At 39.9% G+C, this 15,245-nt stretch overlaps 1 protein-coding gene across 8 annotated transcripts in view; it reads left to right on the top strand.

Moving 5' to 3' along the window:
• The window catches only part of NCKAP5 (NCK associated protein 5), a 454,622-nt gene that overhangs the window by 84,131 nt on the left and 355,246 nt on the right, over positions 1–15,245 (top strand). The window contains exon 2 of one of the 8 annotated variants that reach the window (XM_064435170.1): positions 5,573–5,688. The exons of the other annotated variants lie outside the window; for them this stretch is intronic. The gene's annotated coding sequence lies outside the window, so the exon portion shown is untranslated. The remainder of the gene's footprint in view (positions 1–5,572; positions 5,689–15,245) is intronic. 8 annotated transcript variants of the gene reach the window in all.

The raw sequence follows: 15,245 nt of genomic DNA, 5'->3' as shown, positions 1-15,245 counted from the left end.
AGTTATGGAGTGATGAAGGGAAGAATAAGTAGAATTCTCTAGAGTTTTACTATAAAATAACAACATCTTGGATCTTTTCTTTTTCTCCTCTACACTATGTCTTTTTCTTACCCCCCTTGGGAAAATCTTATAAGCTATTTTCCTCTGCAGAATCACTGTGATTACTGCTTAGTTTTTTTGTACAACATATTTGACAATTGAAGAGGATTGCTTGAACCAACATGATCCAGGAATAACTACCCTAAGAACAGTCTGCTGAGACCTCACAGTTTTATTTTATGCACTGCAGGCAAAGGCTTCAAGTCCCTGGCAAACAGTGTTACAGATCTCAGTCAGATCATTTTGCCACTTTGCTCAATAGAAAACAATAAAATAATTATTCAGGAGGAATATTTGAGAGCTTAAAGCACTTTTTCTTTACACCAGAGCCATGACCTGGCAAACAATAAACAATGGGAAAGTTTGTCTTAGTACACAGTTTAGCAGGATAAAAAAAAGCTGGAATTCTTTTAACAAAGTGTGCTCTCTTCTCCTCAGAAATTTTGAAAACTGATGTCACTTGTAATTCTTCAGGAAAGAAAAAAAATCTCTGCAGTTTGCAGTACATCAATGCAGGCATTTTTCTCCTGTCTAATCTATAAAAAGACATTGTATACAAATGTTATTTTCTCTGCCAGAAATGCATTCCTGGAACATAATAAAGGCTTTTCTGTTGTTGTTCAGTAATTTGGATAATAGTTTCTCCATGAAGTCTCATAACATTTATTTACTCCCATAAATGATTAGACCAAGTGGTTTCAGCAGTCAAAGCTAGAATCCCTCTGCAATAAGCTTTCTTACTGAAATAATTCTGTAAACATTATGCCTAAAATAATTTCAAATGACAAATTTATAAGAATAACATAATACAGATGTGAAATAAATCTGTAGACCTTTGTGTATAAAGTACAGAAAGTTTTACTGAAGAGTCATCAACAGTGTGCATTAAACTATGCAAAGGTTTTTCTGGACTTATTTTCTAGAATCATTGATAGCCTTGAAGAGTTACAATATTTCTTGTTTGGAACAACTGGATTGCAGTTATTGTGGCAACATCACTGTTTTGCTTTCCTGCAGCCCCATGGCCAGCCCTATTAGTTACAGTTTAATGGAAGAGAATTTGAGGGGAGTATTCCTCTGACATGGTTTGGCAGGTGTGGGAGGGAGAAGGAGAGGTGTGCCTCTGCTCACTGTATAAAATAAATTGTCTGCATTATGTGTCAGGATTGAAGAGTCTGACTGCAGCAAGGCTGGGTTGGAATCAGCACTCACACAGCCAAACTTTGGGAAAAGCACTTGTGGCCCAGCATGTGTGTATCTGCTACAAGGATACCTCACCTTTGTCAGTCCTCATTTGTGCTTAACCCACTGGGAGGATGGTGGTACAATCAGTAGTGCTACATCATCCTCTGTCACTAGAGCTGAAATTCTCCTGCCTTTTTTATTTATTTTGCTTCCTTGGCATCTTGCCTTCACCCACTGGTTCTGCTTTACATGGCTCTTCTTGCATGCAGGAAGTAATAATCACTGAAGGTGACCAGAACAGTGCAAATGTATTTGAATTAAAGATGATACCTACTTGTTTTGGTTTTTAGGGATCTGTTTTATTCCATTATTTCCTAGAGGTGCTCATTTCATCTGAAAAATGAATCACATGGATTTAACACTCTTAATTTTCTTCACTGGGGTACTAGGTATCATCCCCCTTAAATTAATTAAAGTTTGAAGTTTAAATTGGATTCAGGAGGCCTGAAAGGAGGATGCCTTTAAAAACTAATATATTAGATGGTCCTCAGGACTCTATGGTATGAGACAAGGGAAAAAATAAGAGAGAAGTGAAAATACCCACAATTTGTTCTGTCTGTGGAGGCACCATTAAAAAGTTCATTCAGGTCCATGAATGTGCTGGCAGAGCTCTCTCCTCTGCCACAGCTTCAGGTCTGGAATTCAGGTAACAGAGCAAACCAGACCGAGCCTGACTCTGGCTTTCCAATCATCTAATGTATCCTATGGCTAGAAATATTATGAGTGTCATCACGTATCTCTCAAAATGACACCTTTTTTTAGCTGGAAGCACAAAAGATTTCAAAGATATTGGAGGGTGAATATGTTTTTTTCAAATTTGCTTTTTTAATTTTTTTTTTTAATAAGGCTTTTGCTAGACTCTCATTTAAGGCATACCTGTTTTTTGGTTTTGTGTTAGTTCAATAATACTGTCCCCCCAAAATACACTTTCTTTCCTTAAATCAGACCTCAATTTTCAATAACTTCATGGGGGTGTTTCATTTTTATGAGTGGCTTTTAGGCCTCACTGGGTTCTATAGGGTTGAGGTCCCTTTGCACTTCTTTGCATCTTCCTGCTGCCATCAGTGGCTGCTGGCTCTTGGAACAGAATTACTCCACGGAGTGCTGAAAGTAGGTTAGGCTGAAGCTCTCACAAGCCTCCCTGGAGGGACTTTCAGATGTGCAAATCCCAGTGAACTATCATCTCAGCAAAATGTCACTGAGACATCACACAGACAGGGCTGAGTCCTTCTGCTTCCTCCTGGAAACTTTTGGAAATTGGAAAAGGATCTGCAGTGTCAAGAGAGGTCAGAGTGCACGTGTAAAGCGCTCCTGTATGCGCAGCTCGCCCAGTGCTGCTCCTAAAGCTTCCACTGGGACAACGGGTTCTTTTTAGCTGGGCGATTAGAATATGAAACAGAAAAAGGAGGTCATCTAAATAGGGCCCCTTTGTAATTTCTTACATAATACTGTGGATGGCAAGAATGACTTATTGACCCTACTTTGGGCACAGAGGGATGACAGACAGTTCATAATCCGTCCTAGGCAGGGATTGCTTTCAAATTGGTGGTGCTGTGTTTGTTGGAAAAATGCTCTTTATATGTATTTAGTATGAAGAAAGTGAAGGTTTTAAGAAAAGAAACATGATTACTGAGAAGATTGCCTTCACTTTTGTGAGATTTCTATCAAATCAGTCTAGTACTAATGACAATCACTGGAAAATTTAGCAAGGTTAAGAATGGGCTTTGGTCTTGTCCTTGGTATGAAGGTAAGCCTGTCACTTTGACCTGTGTCCTTGGAAAGACTGAGGTATTCTAAATCCCACCTAAACCTCTTCTGGATGCTAACTGCACTATATTGATTCAATAGATTTCAGATTTTCTTCACACTGGTGAAGAATTAAACCTTTATTTTTCAGTTGTAGGTTTCATTTAAAGTTATTTCTAAATAGAAAAAAATGCAAAATTCTCAGGTTTGGGCTTGTTTAACACACCTGAAGACAAATTACAGAAGAAAAGCCATGAAATGATACATTTCTACAGCTAAAAAAAACCCCAAACATCTTTTTTTTCTTTTTAGGAAAGGAAGTATTTTATTAGTAAGAGTAGTGAAAACTTTTGATCACTGAACATTTTTAGAGTTTTTGGCTCATATCTAGTTAGGATTTTCCTCCAACCAACCACATAAGGATTCAACTGTTGCAAATGTGCAGTGTAGTGTTGATACCCTTTTATCTCTTGTCAACCTTTCCCTCAGTCTGTATGCACATGCAAGTCTGTTTCTGTGGAATCTAGAGAAGTAGTGAGGAAATACACTTTGTACACATGAATTGTGTAGTGTCTCATTCTGCACTGACAAAATGATGTAAGATCCCTTTGGTCAATAATACAGAGCTCTGGGTTTTTAATTTCCAGAATTAGTAGTCAGCCAGGTTTGCAAAAACAGTGTCTGGCTTGTCCAAATACCCTCACTGTGATGTCCCCTCGTTCTCCCTGAGCTTAGAAAAATATTGTCCTCTTGGTACTCACTTTGTGATCTGTTTAACAAGTAAATGTCAGGGCCGGGGGGGCTACAGACCTGAAAAGTAGCATTCAAAAGACAACCCATGATGGTGCAGTGTCTGGGTTTCCTTTTAGCAGTTACAAAGGGCACATTAACACCTGGTAATAGAAAATCATTCTGTTTCACAATTCTGTGTGTCATTGTAGTGGGGATTCAGCCTACTTTTATTTATTTTTTTTTTAATGCATGGGTCAGTGAAATGGCATCTTCTCCCAACCTCCTGCAATACAAATCCCAGAAAAATCTTTAAAATAATTGCTTATAGTTCAACCCCACCAGCTTTGATGCATGTTCCACCTACCTGTAAAAACAGACCACAAAACTATAATTAATAGATTAAATTCTGACTGAATTTACTGAGCCAAGTAGCAGTTGGTCTGGCTGTGCTGGCCGAGGGTTTTGGATTATTGAGACTTTGGAAAAGGACTTGACCTTTCCCTGCAAGGTACCTGAAGCAAACAGTAAGGTGCTTTTGTAATCAATCCATCATTGTTTTCTGTGCCCTATTAGTACAATATACCAAATAACATGTTTTTATCTCCAGTACCCTTAAAAATAGTTTTGCTGCAGTTGAAAAAATTATTTTGCAGTTTAACTTCCATAGAGGCTTTTCATTAGCAGAGCTTCCTATGACATTAGTTTATTCTGCATGTAGTTCAGTTATATTATGGAATATCACAGCAGTTAAATATCTAGGTGTACAGGTTTTTGTAATCAGCCCCTGACAACATCTGTCAAAACAATATGGGAAAATCCTGGCTCATGTTGTCATTACAGAACGGGACTGTTTGTTTACTCAATAGAAGAAATAAAGCATATTGAGGGAAGGCCAGAAGAGTCACTGACTCAGTTACTGAGACTTCCAGCTTCCAGCTACAGGATATTTTGGTTCCAGCATTTCACATCAATAATAAACAATCTTTATGGGAACTATTGAATGATGAAAATGAGATCACAAATTGAGAGCCAGGCTATATATTTTTTGATCTGTTGTGTGCTGTAGTTTACATTAGGGTCAATCTCAAGATCGGAAAGAGGCAGGTTCTGTACCACAGCATTTCAAATAAATGTTTGCCAGCTATATGAGATACTGTCAATAATTCATCACTGTAATTCTTCCAAGATGGTCTGTTGATGCAAACTGTCAGAGCACGTGGTAATAATATGAGCATTTATGTGATTTACAGTTCTACAAAATGGCAAATAACTAGAAATTTCTTCCACTGAAAGTATGCATAGGCTCTTTGGATGTCAGAAATAGTGTGTGTGACAGCTGCAGCATGTATAAATCATGGTCAACTGTTTAAAATGTTCTCTGTATATAAGTACATGCACTTATACTGGCATCTTCATAGTCCATTTCCAATATCTAAGTGACAGATTGTACTTTATGTAATTGTGCAGTTTCCTATGTTCTTATTAACTCTTTAATCCCCTGATGAGTTCAGTGGTTACAATAGTACATCTTGGTCAGTAGAGCTGTAAAGCTCAAAATACAAACATTTCCCTACCACGCAGCATTGCCAGGGCCTGTGGGCTTTTTTAGTAATTTGGGTCTTTGGCAATACACTAGAAAAAGTATTACACAAAGTGGTTTATAAAATTTTTGCGTGTGCTCTTGTTCAGAAAGAAACCAAGAAATGGTGACTCATGTGGTAATTTATTTTTGTGTCTTGAAAAAATTCAGGTGAGAGGCATTCTTTGATGGCAGCTGTGTTAAGTGCCGGTAGCAGTGGGAAGAGCCTCCTCATGTTTCAGTTCAATTCCCATCTTTGCACCAGCCTTGGTTCCAGAGCTGTTCAGGTCTGTATATGCAACAAAGCACTGCCCTAACAGAAAAATGAAGTTGTTCCCACTTGCTCAAACCTTTCAATTTCCTAGACTGATCTTTTATCAATGCATGTTAGTTTTTAAATGACTCAGGACTTATCAGGCTCTGTGCTCAACCAGCTCATGAATGTGTGATTTGGAACACTGGATTAGAAAATGTATTTACAGTGAAAGGAGTGAGGACCACTGAGTTTGGTAGTTTTTTTTTTTCATTTTGTTTCTGGCAGAGTGTGTAGATAGAGTTGAGCCAAATTCCTTTTTTTAGCACCACTATGGGAGCTGAGTGCTGTGGAGGCAGAGCACTATCCTTTGAACTGGAAACTTGTGTGTTATAAGGATGCTTAGCAGCTTTGAGCATTTCACGAGAACAGAATTTCTGTGGTGAAGGCAACTCCATTCTTCCCATGGGGGTATGTCCACTGGATGCTATCATTCATACTTGAACAGGAGTGAAGGAAGAGAAATGGAAGTAAAGGGCAATCTCTGGCATTCAGTTAAGGTAGGAGAAGTGGTGATACACAGGATTCCCCCTTGTTTTCCTCTTTTTAACCATATAATGCCACGAAGGCACTTTTACAGTTATTAGGTGAGTGACTGGAAGCCATAAATGTTGGAGATTTGTGACAGTGCACAGGTGTTTGAGACTTTAAAACCGATTTGTGCAAAAGAGTAGCCGACTATAAGATTCTTCAGTGGGTACCAGTGGGGTGGCAGTGTCAGTACTCTTGGCTCAGTATAGAAGATAAATTTTGTTTTTGTATGAAGTAAGTTTAATAGCTTTATATCTTTCATTAGAGTAAGGAACAAAACCAATATGCAGAAGTTTGGGGGAACTTTGTGCAAGCACAACACACCTCACTGCACTGAATAATGTGCAATGGAAGATCCTATAGCAGCATTTTTCCTGGAAACCCACATGGATGTAACTCCATTTTAATGCAGGATAGCTGTGGCTGTGTGTGCCAGTCCATTTCTGTCCTACCATTCCCCATGGATTCTCTTCCTCTCCTTTTTGAGGTTTCTCAGAAGTGCATGTGTATCATTGTGGACAGACAGAGTTCATGTGCATGAGCAGCAGGGATGATTTTCCTCCTGGGAGCTGAGCTGAATCACCCTGAGCTGTGATAGGGAACAGGGGAGGAGGAGGGAAAGCATTCCTGGGATGGGGAGAGGGACTTTGGCTGCTGACAGCTCCCTGTGCAGTTTTGGGCTCAGTGGAAAGAGAAGCTGTGACATGAGTGACTGTGGATTTGTGAAATCACGGCCACGCCTCACTGCTTCTGTGGTTTTGTCCTGGAACAAACCCAGGTTTGCATGGCCTCCGCAGTGTGCCATGACTGAAATGTCTGTCTGCCTTTCCTGGAGGCTGGGAACTGTTGTTCTGGAGTCTGAGATGGCACTGCATGGCAGGGATGAGTCACAAGCAGAGTGAGGTTTGCCCTTTGGCTTTGGGTCTTGCTCAGGAATGTTCTTTGTGGTGGCCTTTCTCCTTTGGTGGTGCTTTGTGTGGTGCAGCTCATGGTACATATGCCCAAATCCCATGGAAGGTAACGGATTCCATGGACATTACCAGTCATTCTGTCAGCTTTTAATTGTGGTGTCAAATACATGGACACGAGGCAGTTTTGTGCCAGTGTCTGTGGCACACAAAACGTGAGGCAAGAGCTGTACCCCCATGGGGGTCCTTGCCCAGCCCCAAACTCTTGCAACCTTTCCTGAAACTCTAGGTTGCAGCTCCAGTTTTTTTGGAAAGAAGGACATTTTGCCTAAGCAAATGTGTCAATACACGCCTGTTGGAAAGCATTGCTAAATAAATCATTATACTGTTGCTCAATACAATTTATTGTAGTCTGTCAATATCTTGCTTTTAAATATGTTTTAGATAGCAAAAAGGTGTAGGTTGTCTTTTGGGATTGTTGAGGGAAAAACAGCGAAGCTGAAGGCAAAAATCTTGTAGGCTGCTTTGGGAAGGGTGGCAAAAATACCCTGAGAACTACACTTAAATATTTATTAAAAATACGGTGTTTTCAGTGAAGCTGCCTTTAGGAAATGCTGTGATTTCATTTCAGTGATATGCTAAGAGGAAAAACAGAATTTCTGAGCTGTTGTCTCAAGCTTTATATAGGTTGAAGGTTTATGTTCTGCTTGTGTTTTGATAAATTTTCCTTGCAGGCATAAGGTGTAGAAACTTTTAATTAAAGCTTAAATTCAAGAGCAAGGAGTAAGTGTTGTGGTAATGTGCAGGCACTTGGTTATTGTGTAATTCCCAGAAAAGATTTCTGTGAAGCTGAGATGGCTGGTTAGATGGCTTGAGCACTGACAAACTCAGATGGAAGATATTCCAGGTGAACATTGGGAAGTGTCTCTGCTGTTGCCTTTCTTGTGTTGTTTTCCTCAAAAACACTTCCATAGTATGACAACTTGAGGACAACAGCTTTCTGTAGGCATGTGTAAAAAATGAATACATCTTAGTTAGAAGAAGTGGCATTAATCATTCTGAGGTGAGTTCATGGCATTCTCTGGAGAAGCCAAGTGCCACCCAGCCGGGCCAGGAGGCGTGGGACAGCAGAGTCAGAACTGGAGCTGCGCTGCTTCGCCTCTGCTTTGGCATTGTTTGGGACAAATGCTTTTTAGTCCATAGCACCAAACACTGCCATTCCCCACGGAAGCAGGGCCATCTTTCAGGTGTACAAGGCATGACCATGCTGTCATTTTGAGTAAATTAAATTGTGTTGGCTCGAGTGCCTTGGTGTCAGACAGCCCCACCCCAGCACACACGGGGTGTCTCGTAACGGGCTGTGGTTTCAGCTCCTGACACCAAACATTTCTGAACTAAACCCACTCTGTGGGGATGATCTAGTAAAGCAGTGACCTGGAGTCATTTAATGTCCCCATATGGTTTGACTGGCCACTCAATTTAGGGAGAGATATGCCTGAATAGCTAAAATCAACATTCTTCCTTCTCGTTCTTGAGAAGAGATGGTAGGATTTTAATAACTACAGAGAACCTGAGTATGCAGACTAATTTGCAAGAAGTATATAAAATGTATGTAACCTTCGAGGGAGTTGATGGACACTGTCACTTGCTGGGTTTATTTTTCTAGGGGATAAAATCAAATGGCTGCATATGTATTTAAAAAAAACTGTTGTGGCTGCAGGGAAAATATTGGAGCCATGAGGACATTTTCACTAGCTTGGAGATTAGAGAGGCCTTTTTGGCAGGAAGAAAATGTAGTTTGCTTGTAGCACCTGCATATACTTGCATGTCTATGATCTTCCAGTTTTACAGCCTGTGGTGACTATTATCTCCTTGATATACTTGCAAAATTCATATGGTGTTCTTCTGGAAGTTCTGCTGGGTGGAGAGGAAATACAGTGCCTAGTACAAACAGTTCCTTGAGAATGCTACATTCCTACATTTATCTGTCATGTAGAAAAAATGCAGCTCAGTAACCTATTTTTAGTGCAGTTTCTGACAGTAGTAATTAAATATATTTTTAAAAATCATACCATGTAATAGTAAAGCAACTTCTATCATTTTATTTACCATTTCTGGTACGTAGCCCCCATTAAGTTACAGTGTCATTTACTGTTTATCTTGCCAGCTATCTGGTCACTGAATATTTCTGAGGAGAGAAGGGGAGGAGGGGAAAGAAGATACCCAGCTTATTTACATTATTTTTACCATATTTTAATAACATTCAGTTTAGTCTTGGTTGTAAATTTCTCTTTTGTAATGCATCTGGGCAATCGAATTCTGTCTTAATCTGTTTCAAGTATGATGGTCAGGATGTTGAGTTTGGTGGAAAGTTTCAGGTATGCTGGGCAGCAGCTGGTAACCACAGTTAGTGAACAGTCCTATGGATTCAGCAAAGATGCTGAGAGTTATTCCAGGAGGTTCCCAGTGCTGCAGATACAGAAAGAGAAAAAGCTGAACTGTAAACTTCAGTGTCATCTTATCATTTGCCCAGAATTGTTAAATATTCTGTCCAATCTTCTAAGTAAAAGTTAAAAAATTTCATTACCTTTTTCAGGGCAAGTGGTAACCCTGGACCTGCATGCTGAATAAGCTATAATTGAGTATTAATCTGTGAATATTTTGAAAGTAAAGTTTTTCATTGCTGTCATTTTATGTAAAAGCTTCTGAAAGGCATAAGCCCTAAAAATAGAAAGCCGATTTTAGGGTTTTGTCTACAAAATGTGCAGTAAATCACTACAAAATAGCTATTCTACACCACTTCTCAGTGCAGATATTTCTAATGCTACATGGTAAGGTTGCCCAGAGTGATAGCTGTCCTGTCCTGTCTTATTTTGCAGCAAAACCTTCATGGAGACCAGCCCAAAGCCTGTCTAACTCAATATAATTACTCTAATTTCTCTAATTTGCAACTATACTTCACATAAGGTGAAATGCTGACCCTGCAATGGGAGTGAGAAAAGTCTTTTAGAGTAAGCATTTTTTGAATACAGTGGAATACCCAAGTTTCCTATAGAATGACTATTATGTTGATATTGGTTTGGGTAATTACAGCTAGATTATATCATAAAAGCATACATCAGCATTACAGTTCTGGCTGAAATCCTGATATTTTAAAATCCTTTGAATGGCAGAAAGTCCTAGGTATTAATTGGGCCTCATTAGAGAAACAAAAAGAGATCCTGATATGACCTAAGGCTACATAACAATAATTTCCATCTGTTAAAAGACATATGCCAAAGCCAGAGCACAGCAGAAATTTGTGTTGTCCAGACTTCTGGGATATTTGGGAGAGCTCTGAAATGAACTGGAGACACTGTGCACAATGGGCCTTATTTAGAATTCTTGAAATTGTTCATTTACCTGTGGCAGCACACAAACAATACTAATAACACCCACTCATACAGAGTGAGATACACTTCTGCATGCTGAGAACTGCTGTAATCTGTAATTTTGGAGGGATAAGGAAAGAAGAACAAGGCAGGGCAGATGTCAGAGAAGCCCTTCCAGGTGTCTGCCATGAGTGACCTCTGGTCAACACACAAGACTTAACCCAAATCATTCAGCAAAGCAACCTAGAACATAAAGTAGAGCAAGAATATGAGTTAAAATTGTAAAGGCTTCAAATTTTCAGGATATTCCAAATATTGTAAGCAAGTGATTCCGGCTAGTAGCAGCTAATCCCTGTTATTAATACAAGTATATCCGTGACTGTGTGACAGCTAAGTGCATGGCACTTGGGCTTTGAAAACGGGCTGGGTTGCTCACCTGAATTGCTAAGATTATTTGAAATCCAGGGAATGTGGAGCAGACCCCAGCAGTGCTGGTCAGTGTGCACTTGGGTTTTTGCTCCTTTGCAGGCAAAGGCCAGTGAAGTGGCCTGAGCCTTAGCCCTTCATTTATCAAAAAGAAAGGGTGAGTCTTGCTTCATGCTCCCACAGACAATTTCAAAGGTGGTACTCAACCTCAGAGTGATTTTTATTCTTTCAGTTAAGAATAGTGTTTTAGGATGAATCAAATGAGCTCACACCACGAGTAGGAAAGCTTTTTCAGGTTGTGACTTACACTGTGAAGATGAAGAATTTTCCTGCCTTTTTCTGAAAGCAAAATGAACCCTTTTAATACTTCTGTGGTTGTAGGGCAGTGTCGTGTGGAGATGCTCAGCTGGCTCTGAACCTGCTCCTGGGCTGGGGCAGGACTGCAACACTCCCTCAGGCCTCTGCCAAGGGTATTTCCTGGGCTGGCCTTCATGCGGGGAACTAACGTGGCCAAGTTGCTTTCCAGAACAAAAGTAACTTATTTTAAGCTGCTTCAGATGTCTCTGCAAAGCATTGCACAGCCCTGTGTGAATTCACCCAGCACCACTGCCATGCACTTTCCACAGCCACATATGCTGGAACCAGGGGAATGGAAAATGCAGCTACATTGGCCTGCTGGTATGCTACAAGAATTTATCATGTTCAGTTCCAGATGAGCAAAAATTTGTCACAGATCTATTGTTTTCTGTTAGTCATGTTTGTGTTTATTCTGACATCACTGAGCCAAACTTGGATTGTGGGATTAAACTAAACAGGGACAGACATATATGTAGGGACCCGTTGAAGGATTTGAGAAAAGTTCCATGTAAAAAGGGACAGAAAGTTGGACAGTTATTTTATTTAGATCTGATTCACATGGAAGTCAGCATCATCTGATTTTATTTCCCTATTGGGGTTGTTTCTTTTAACCATGAATTCCCATTAAAACAGCTCGTTGACAACAAAATTAGTCAGTCATTTAATTTTAATGTGTGGCATTAAGTAAGCTGGGTGGCAAATTGTCTTCTCAAACAGATTGACTTATTTTACCTGTGGGAAAGGAACAGCTGAACAGCTAGGAGGGAAATCTGCCAGTTCAGAAAATTTATTGTAACTTCCTCAGCAGAGACGAAATTGTTTGGTTTTGAATGCTAGTTTGCTTTTGATGTTTTAATCTAACTGAAGTCTTTGTCATACCATTTGAAATTATCCTCGGGGTTTGAAGCTATCATTGGAACTTCCAAAAGTAATTGATACTTATTATGTGTTGTTCACTGTGTTTATATGACTACAAGATGAGTTTTTCCTCTCTTTATAGCGTGCAATAAAATCTTCAGCACTGTAGTAGAGAAGGCAGTGTGGTAAACCAGAACAGCTTTTTTTTTATATACCTGTCCCTTTCTATCAGAGGAACAGGATGGAGGCTTTTTTCTTTTTGCGGGAAGACTCAGAAAACTTTCTCCTCACAAAAATAATTTTGTGCTTTTCCATCATCTTTTTCACAGAGACACTTGGCCTCTTGTCCTGAAAATTGTCTTGCTAGCTGTTATTAGTTGTAATCACAGCATACTGTTGAAATCCCAGTGTGTGTGCTGTTTATTAGTACAGCTTTCTACAACCCAGGATTTTTTCCAGAGGAGAGCTGAGAGGCCTGAGGACTTGTACTGAGTTACTTTTGGGTAAGATTTCATGGTATTGTCCAGAGCTCCACTGACAGTGCTTGGAGCAGTAATTCCTAGACTTTAATCTGTTGGTGTCTTTTCTTGGCCTTTAAGCAAGTTGCTTAACCCTTGAACATTTTACCTGTGACATGGAACAACTTTCTGCAGATTTTATAGGTGTTAAGAGACCAGAATACTGGCAATGCATTTCAGATCACTTCTTCTTGATAACAGTCATTCATTAAATTGAGATGGTTTTTATCAATTTATGTTGTGTGTCATAGCATGGAATTGTATGGTATTAAAACCAGGCATGTTGTTACAGCTCTCATTTACTATGTCATCTGCTGGAAGCAATTCTTGCCTGCCCTGCTTTGGAGATGAAATGGAAAGACCCAAAGACAGCTTTAAGTTATAGTAACAAATCTCAGAATGGTTTGGGACTGTTTTTTTCTTACTTCCTTTAGGACAGGATGTTGCTGAGTGTCAGTTATGGTCTGGATATGTGTGGCCTGGTGTGGTTGGAGCCCATGGTGACACTGATGTATTGTGTCCACAGGCATCATTTTGGCCACTAGAACTGATTAACAGCACGTGTGTGTGTGTGTGTGTGTGTGTGTGTGTGTGTGTGTGTGTGTGTGTGTGTGTGTTTGGCAAATGGTGGGTGATAGGATAGATCATCTTACTAGATCCTCATCAAGCCATTAATGGAACACATGAAGGGAGATGGCAGGGAAGATTTGTTCCCTTCTCTCTCTGTGGCAGGGGCAGGAATTGGCCTTTTTGTGTATTTTCTCTTTTCTGGTGAGTGCAGAAATAAGAGTAGTTGTACCCCATGGAAAGAGCTTCAGATGGTAAGCACAAGAGCAAAGAGTAAAACCCTGCCAGGGGAAAATGTAGCCTGTCCAAATCCGTTCATTACTTATTTTCCCTCCACAAGCAGCAGTACATAGGAAAAAAGGAGAGACATATTATCATTTAGAGTGAAAAGGTGGAGGTGGCTTACAAATGGCTGAGAGGCAGATGACAGCTTTTGATTTTTGTGGTATCCCTGTGAGAACTTCTTTTTAATAATGTGCTATCACATTAGGTGTTAGTAGTGCCATGTGTTCATTTATTTGAGGGAATTACTCAGAACTGCTCATTACATTGTGGATTTGCATAATATGTTTAAAGGCAATTTAAATAAAATTTATTTCAGATTTATGGAATTTTCTCTGAAGAAAATATCAGATTATTGTGTTACTTCCGTGCCACACAGTGTAAGGCTAAACCTGCCTGCCAGATTCTTATCTCCATCTGGTGTGTGCACATGGGAGGACAGTTTATAATGCCATCTGAAATAAATAAATTGTATTTCTTATTTGATCTGAATACTGTCTCTTGTACAAAGCAGGAGCTATGAAATCCAGGAAATCCTATGAGTAAGGGATGAAGAATGCTGTTCTAGTGTTTGCTTTTAGTTTGGGAAGACTGAATGTTGGTGTGTTAGGTGTCAGAATGAAGCAGGACAAGGTTAAGGATGGAGTCAAGAGCACAGGGCTGTAGGGCTGGCAATCTCTGGGCAAAAATCTCTGCTCTGACATGCACAGAAATGTGGCTGATTGCTCCCATCCCACGGCCAGTTCATTGATTAAAGGGGCGAATGGGCTTCCGTCCAGGAGTGCAGCAGGAAAACAAACAGCTAGGCTGGAAAACAAGACTATTTAACCATCTGAAAGAGCATGGGGCCATCCCAGCTGCTGCAGAACCTGTCACGACTTGGCTGCCAAGAAGCCAGATGCTTGCATCGGAGGAATGTGTGTTTCACAAGGCGGTACCTCTGCTGCTGACACACAGCGACATGTCCGAGGAGGCAGCAGCAGAGTGCAAATTAGTCAGCCTTGCCATTAGCTGCCAGCCCTGCTGGATCACTGACACCTGTACAAATACATGCTTTCATCAGAAATAGATTATGGGAATAACCTTCTCCTCCTAATAGAGACCACTTTCAATATCCAGCAGGGGACCCCTGTCCATATGTGAAGTTAAACACTGCAGAACTGATTTAATGAGAGGATCCACTGGAATCTGAATTTTCAGAGGCTTACTCGTGTGATTAAGGATATACAAAAGCCCTTCAACATACATTGGTTTTGGGCCTGCTCCAGAATCCACTAATGCCATTGATTTCAATTAATTCTGGATAAGGTCACTGGTGGTTGAATCAATTGTTTGATTCCAGAAACAACAGGAAAGGCAAAGAAGGAGTAATGACTCAAACCTATGGAATTAAGGAGAGCCAGTCCTATGTACTTATATTTTGTAATCATATTTACAATATTTCTGAGATTTCTGAGTTCCCTTGTAATTCAAAAATTCAGTTCCTGCATACTGATTCCAGTTTCAAGTGGCAAACACTCAAAACAAACTTTTTATGATTTGCTTAATATCATCTTTTACAATGAGGCAATTTGTAGTGAAAGGCAATGTCCTTTAAAGACATCCCATCAATTTTCTCCAATGAATGCTTTTCATAGAATTCTACTGAAGCAAAAATTATGGAACTGAAAAAGATTTAGAAATTGATTGGAAATCGCTGCTGTGGCAGGAGCA

This window comes from Passer domesticus, chromosome 10 (genome assembly GCF_036417665.1).
Source record: "Passer domesticus isolate bPasDom1 chromosome 10, bPasDom1.hap1, whole genome shotgun sequence".
NCBI classification, from domain to species: domain Eukaryota; kingdom Metazoa; phylum Chordata; class Aves; order Passeriformes; family Passeridae; genus Passer; species Passer domesticus.
Note: the sequence above shows the minus strand (reverse complement) of the source record. Positions and strands in the feature narration are given on the sequence as shown.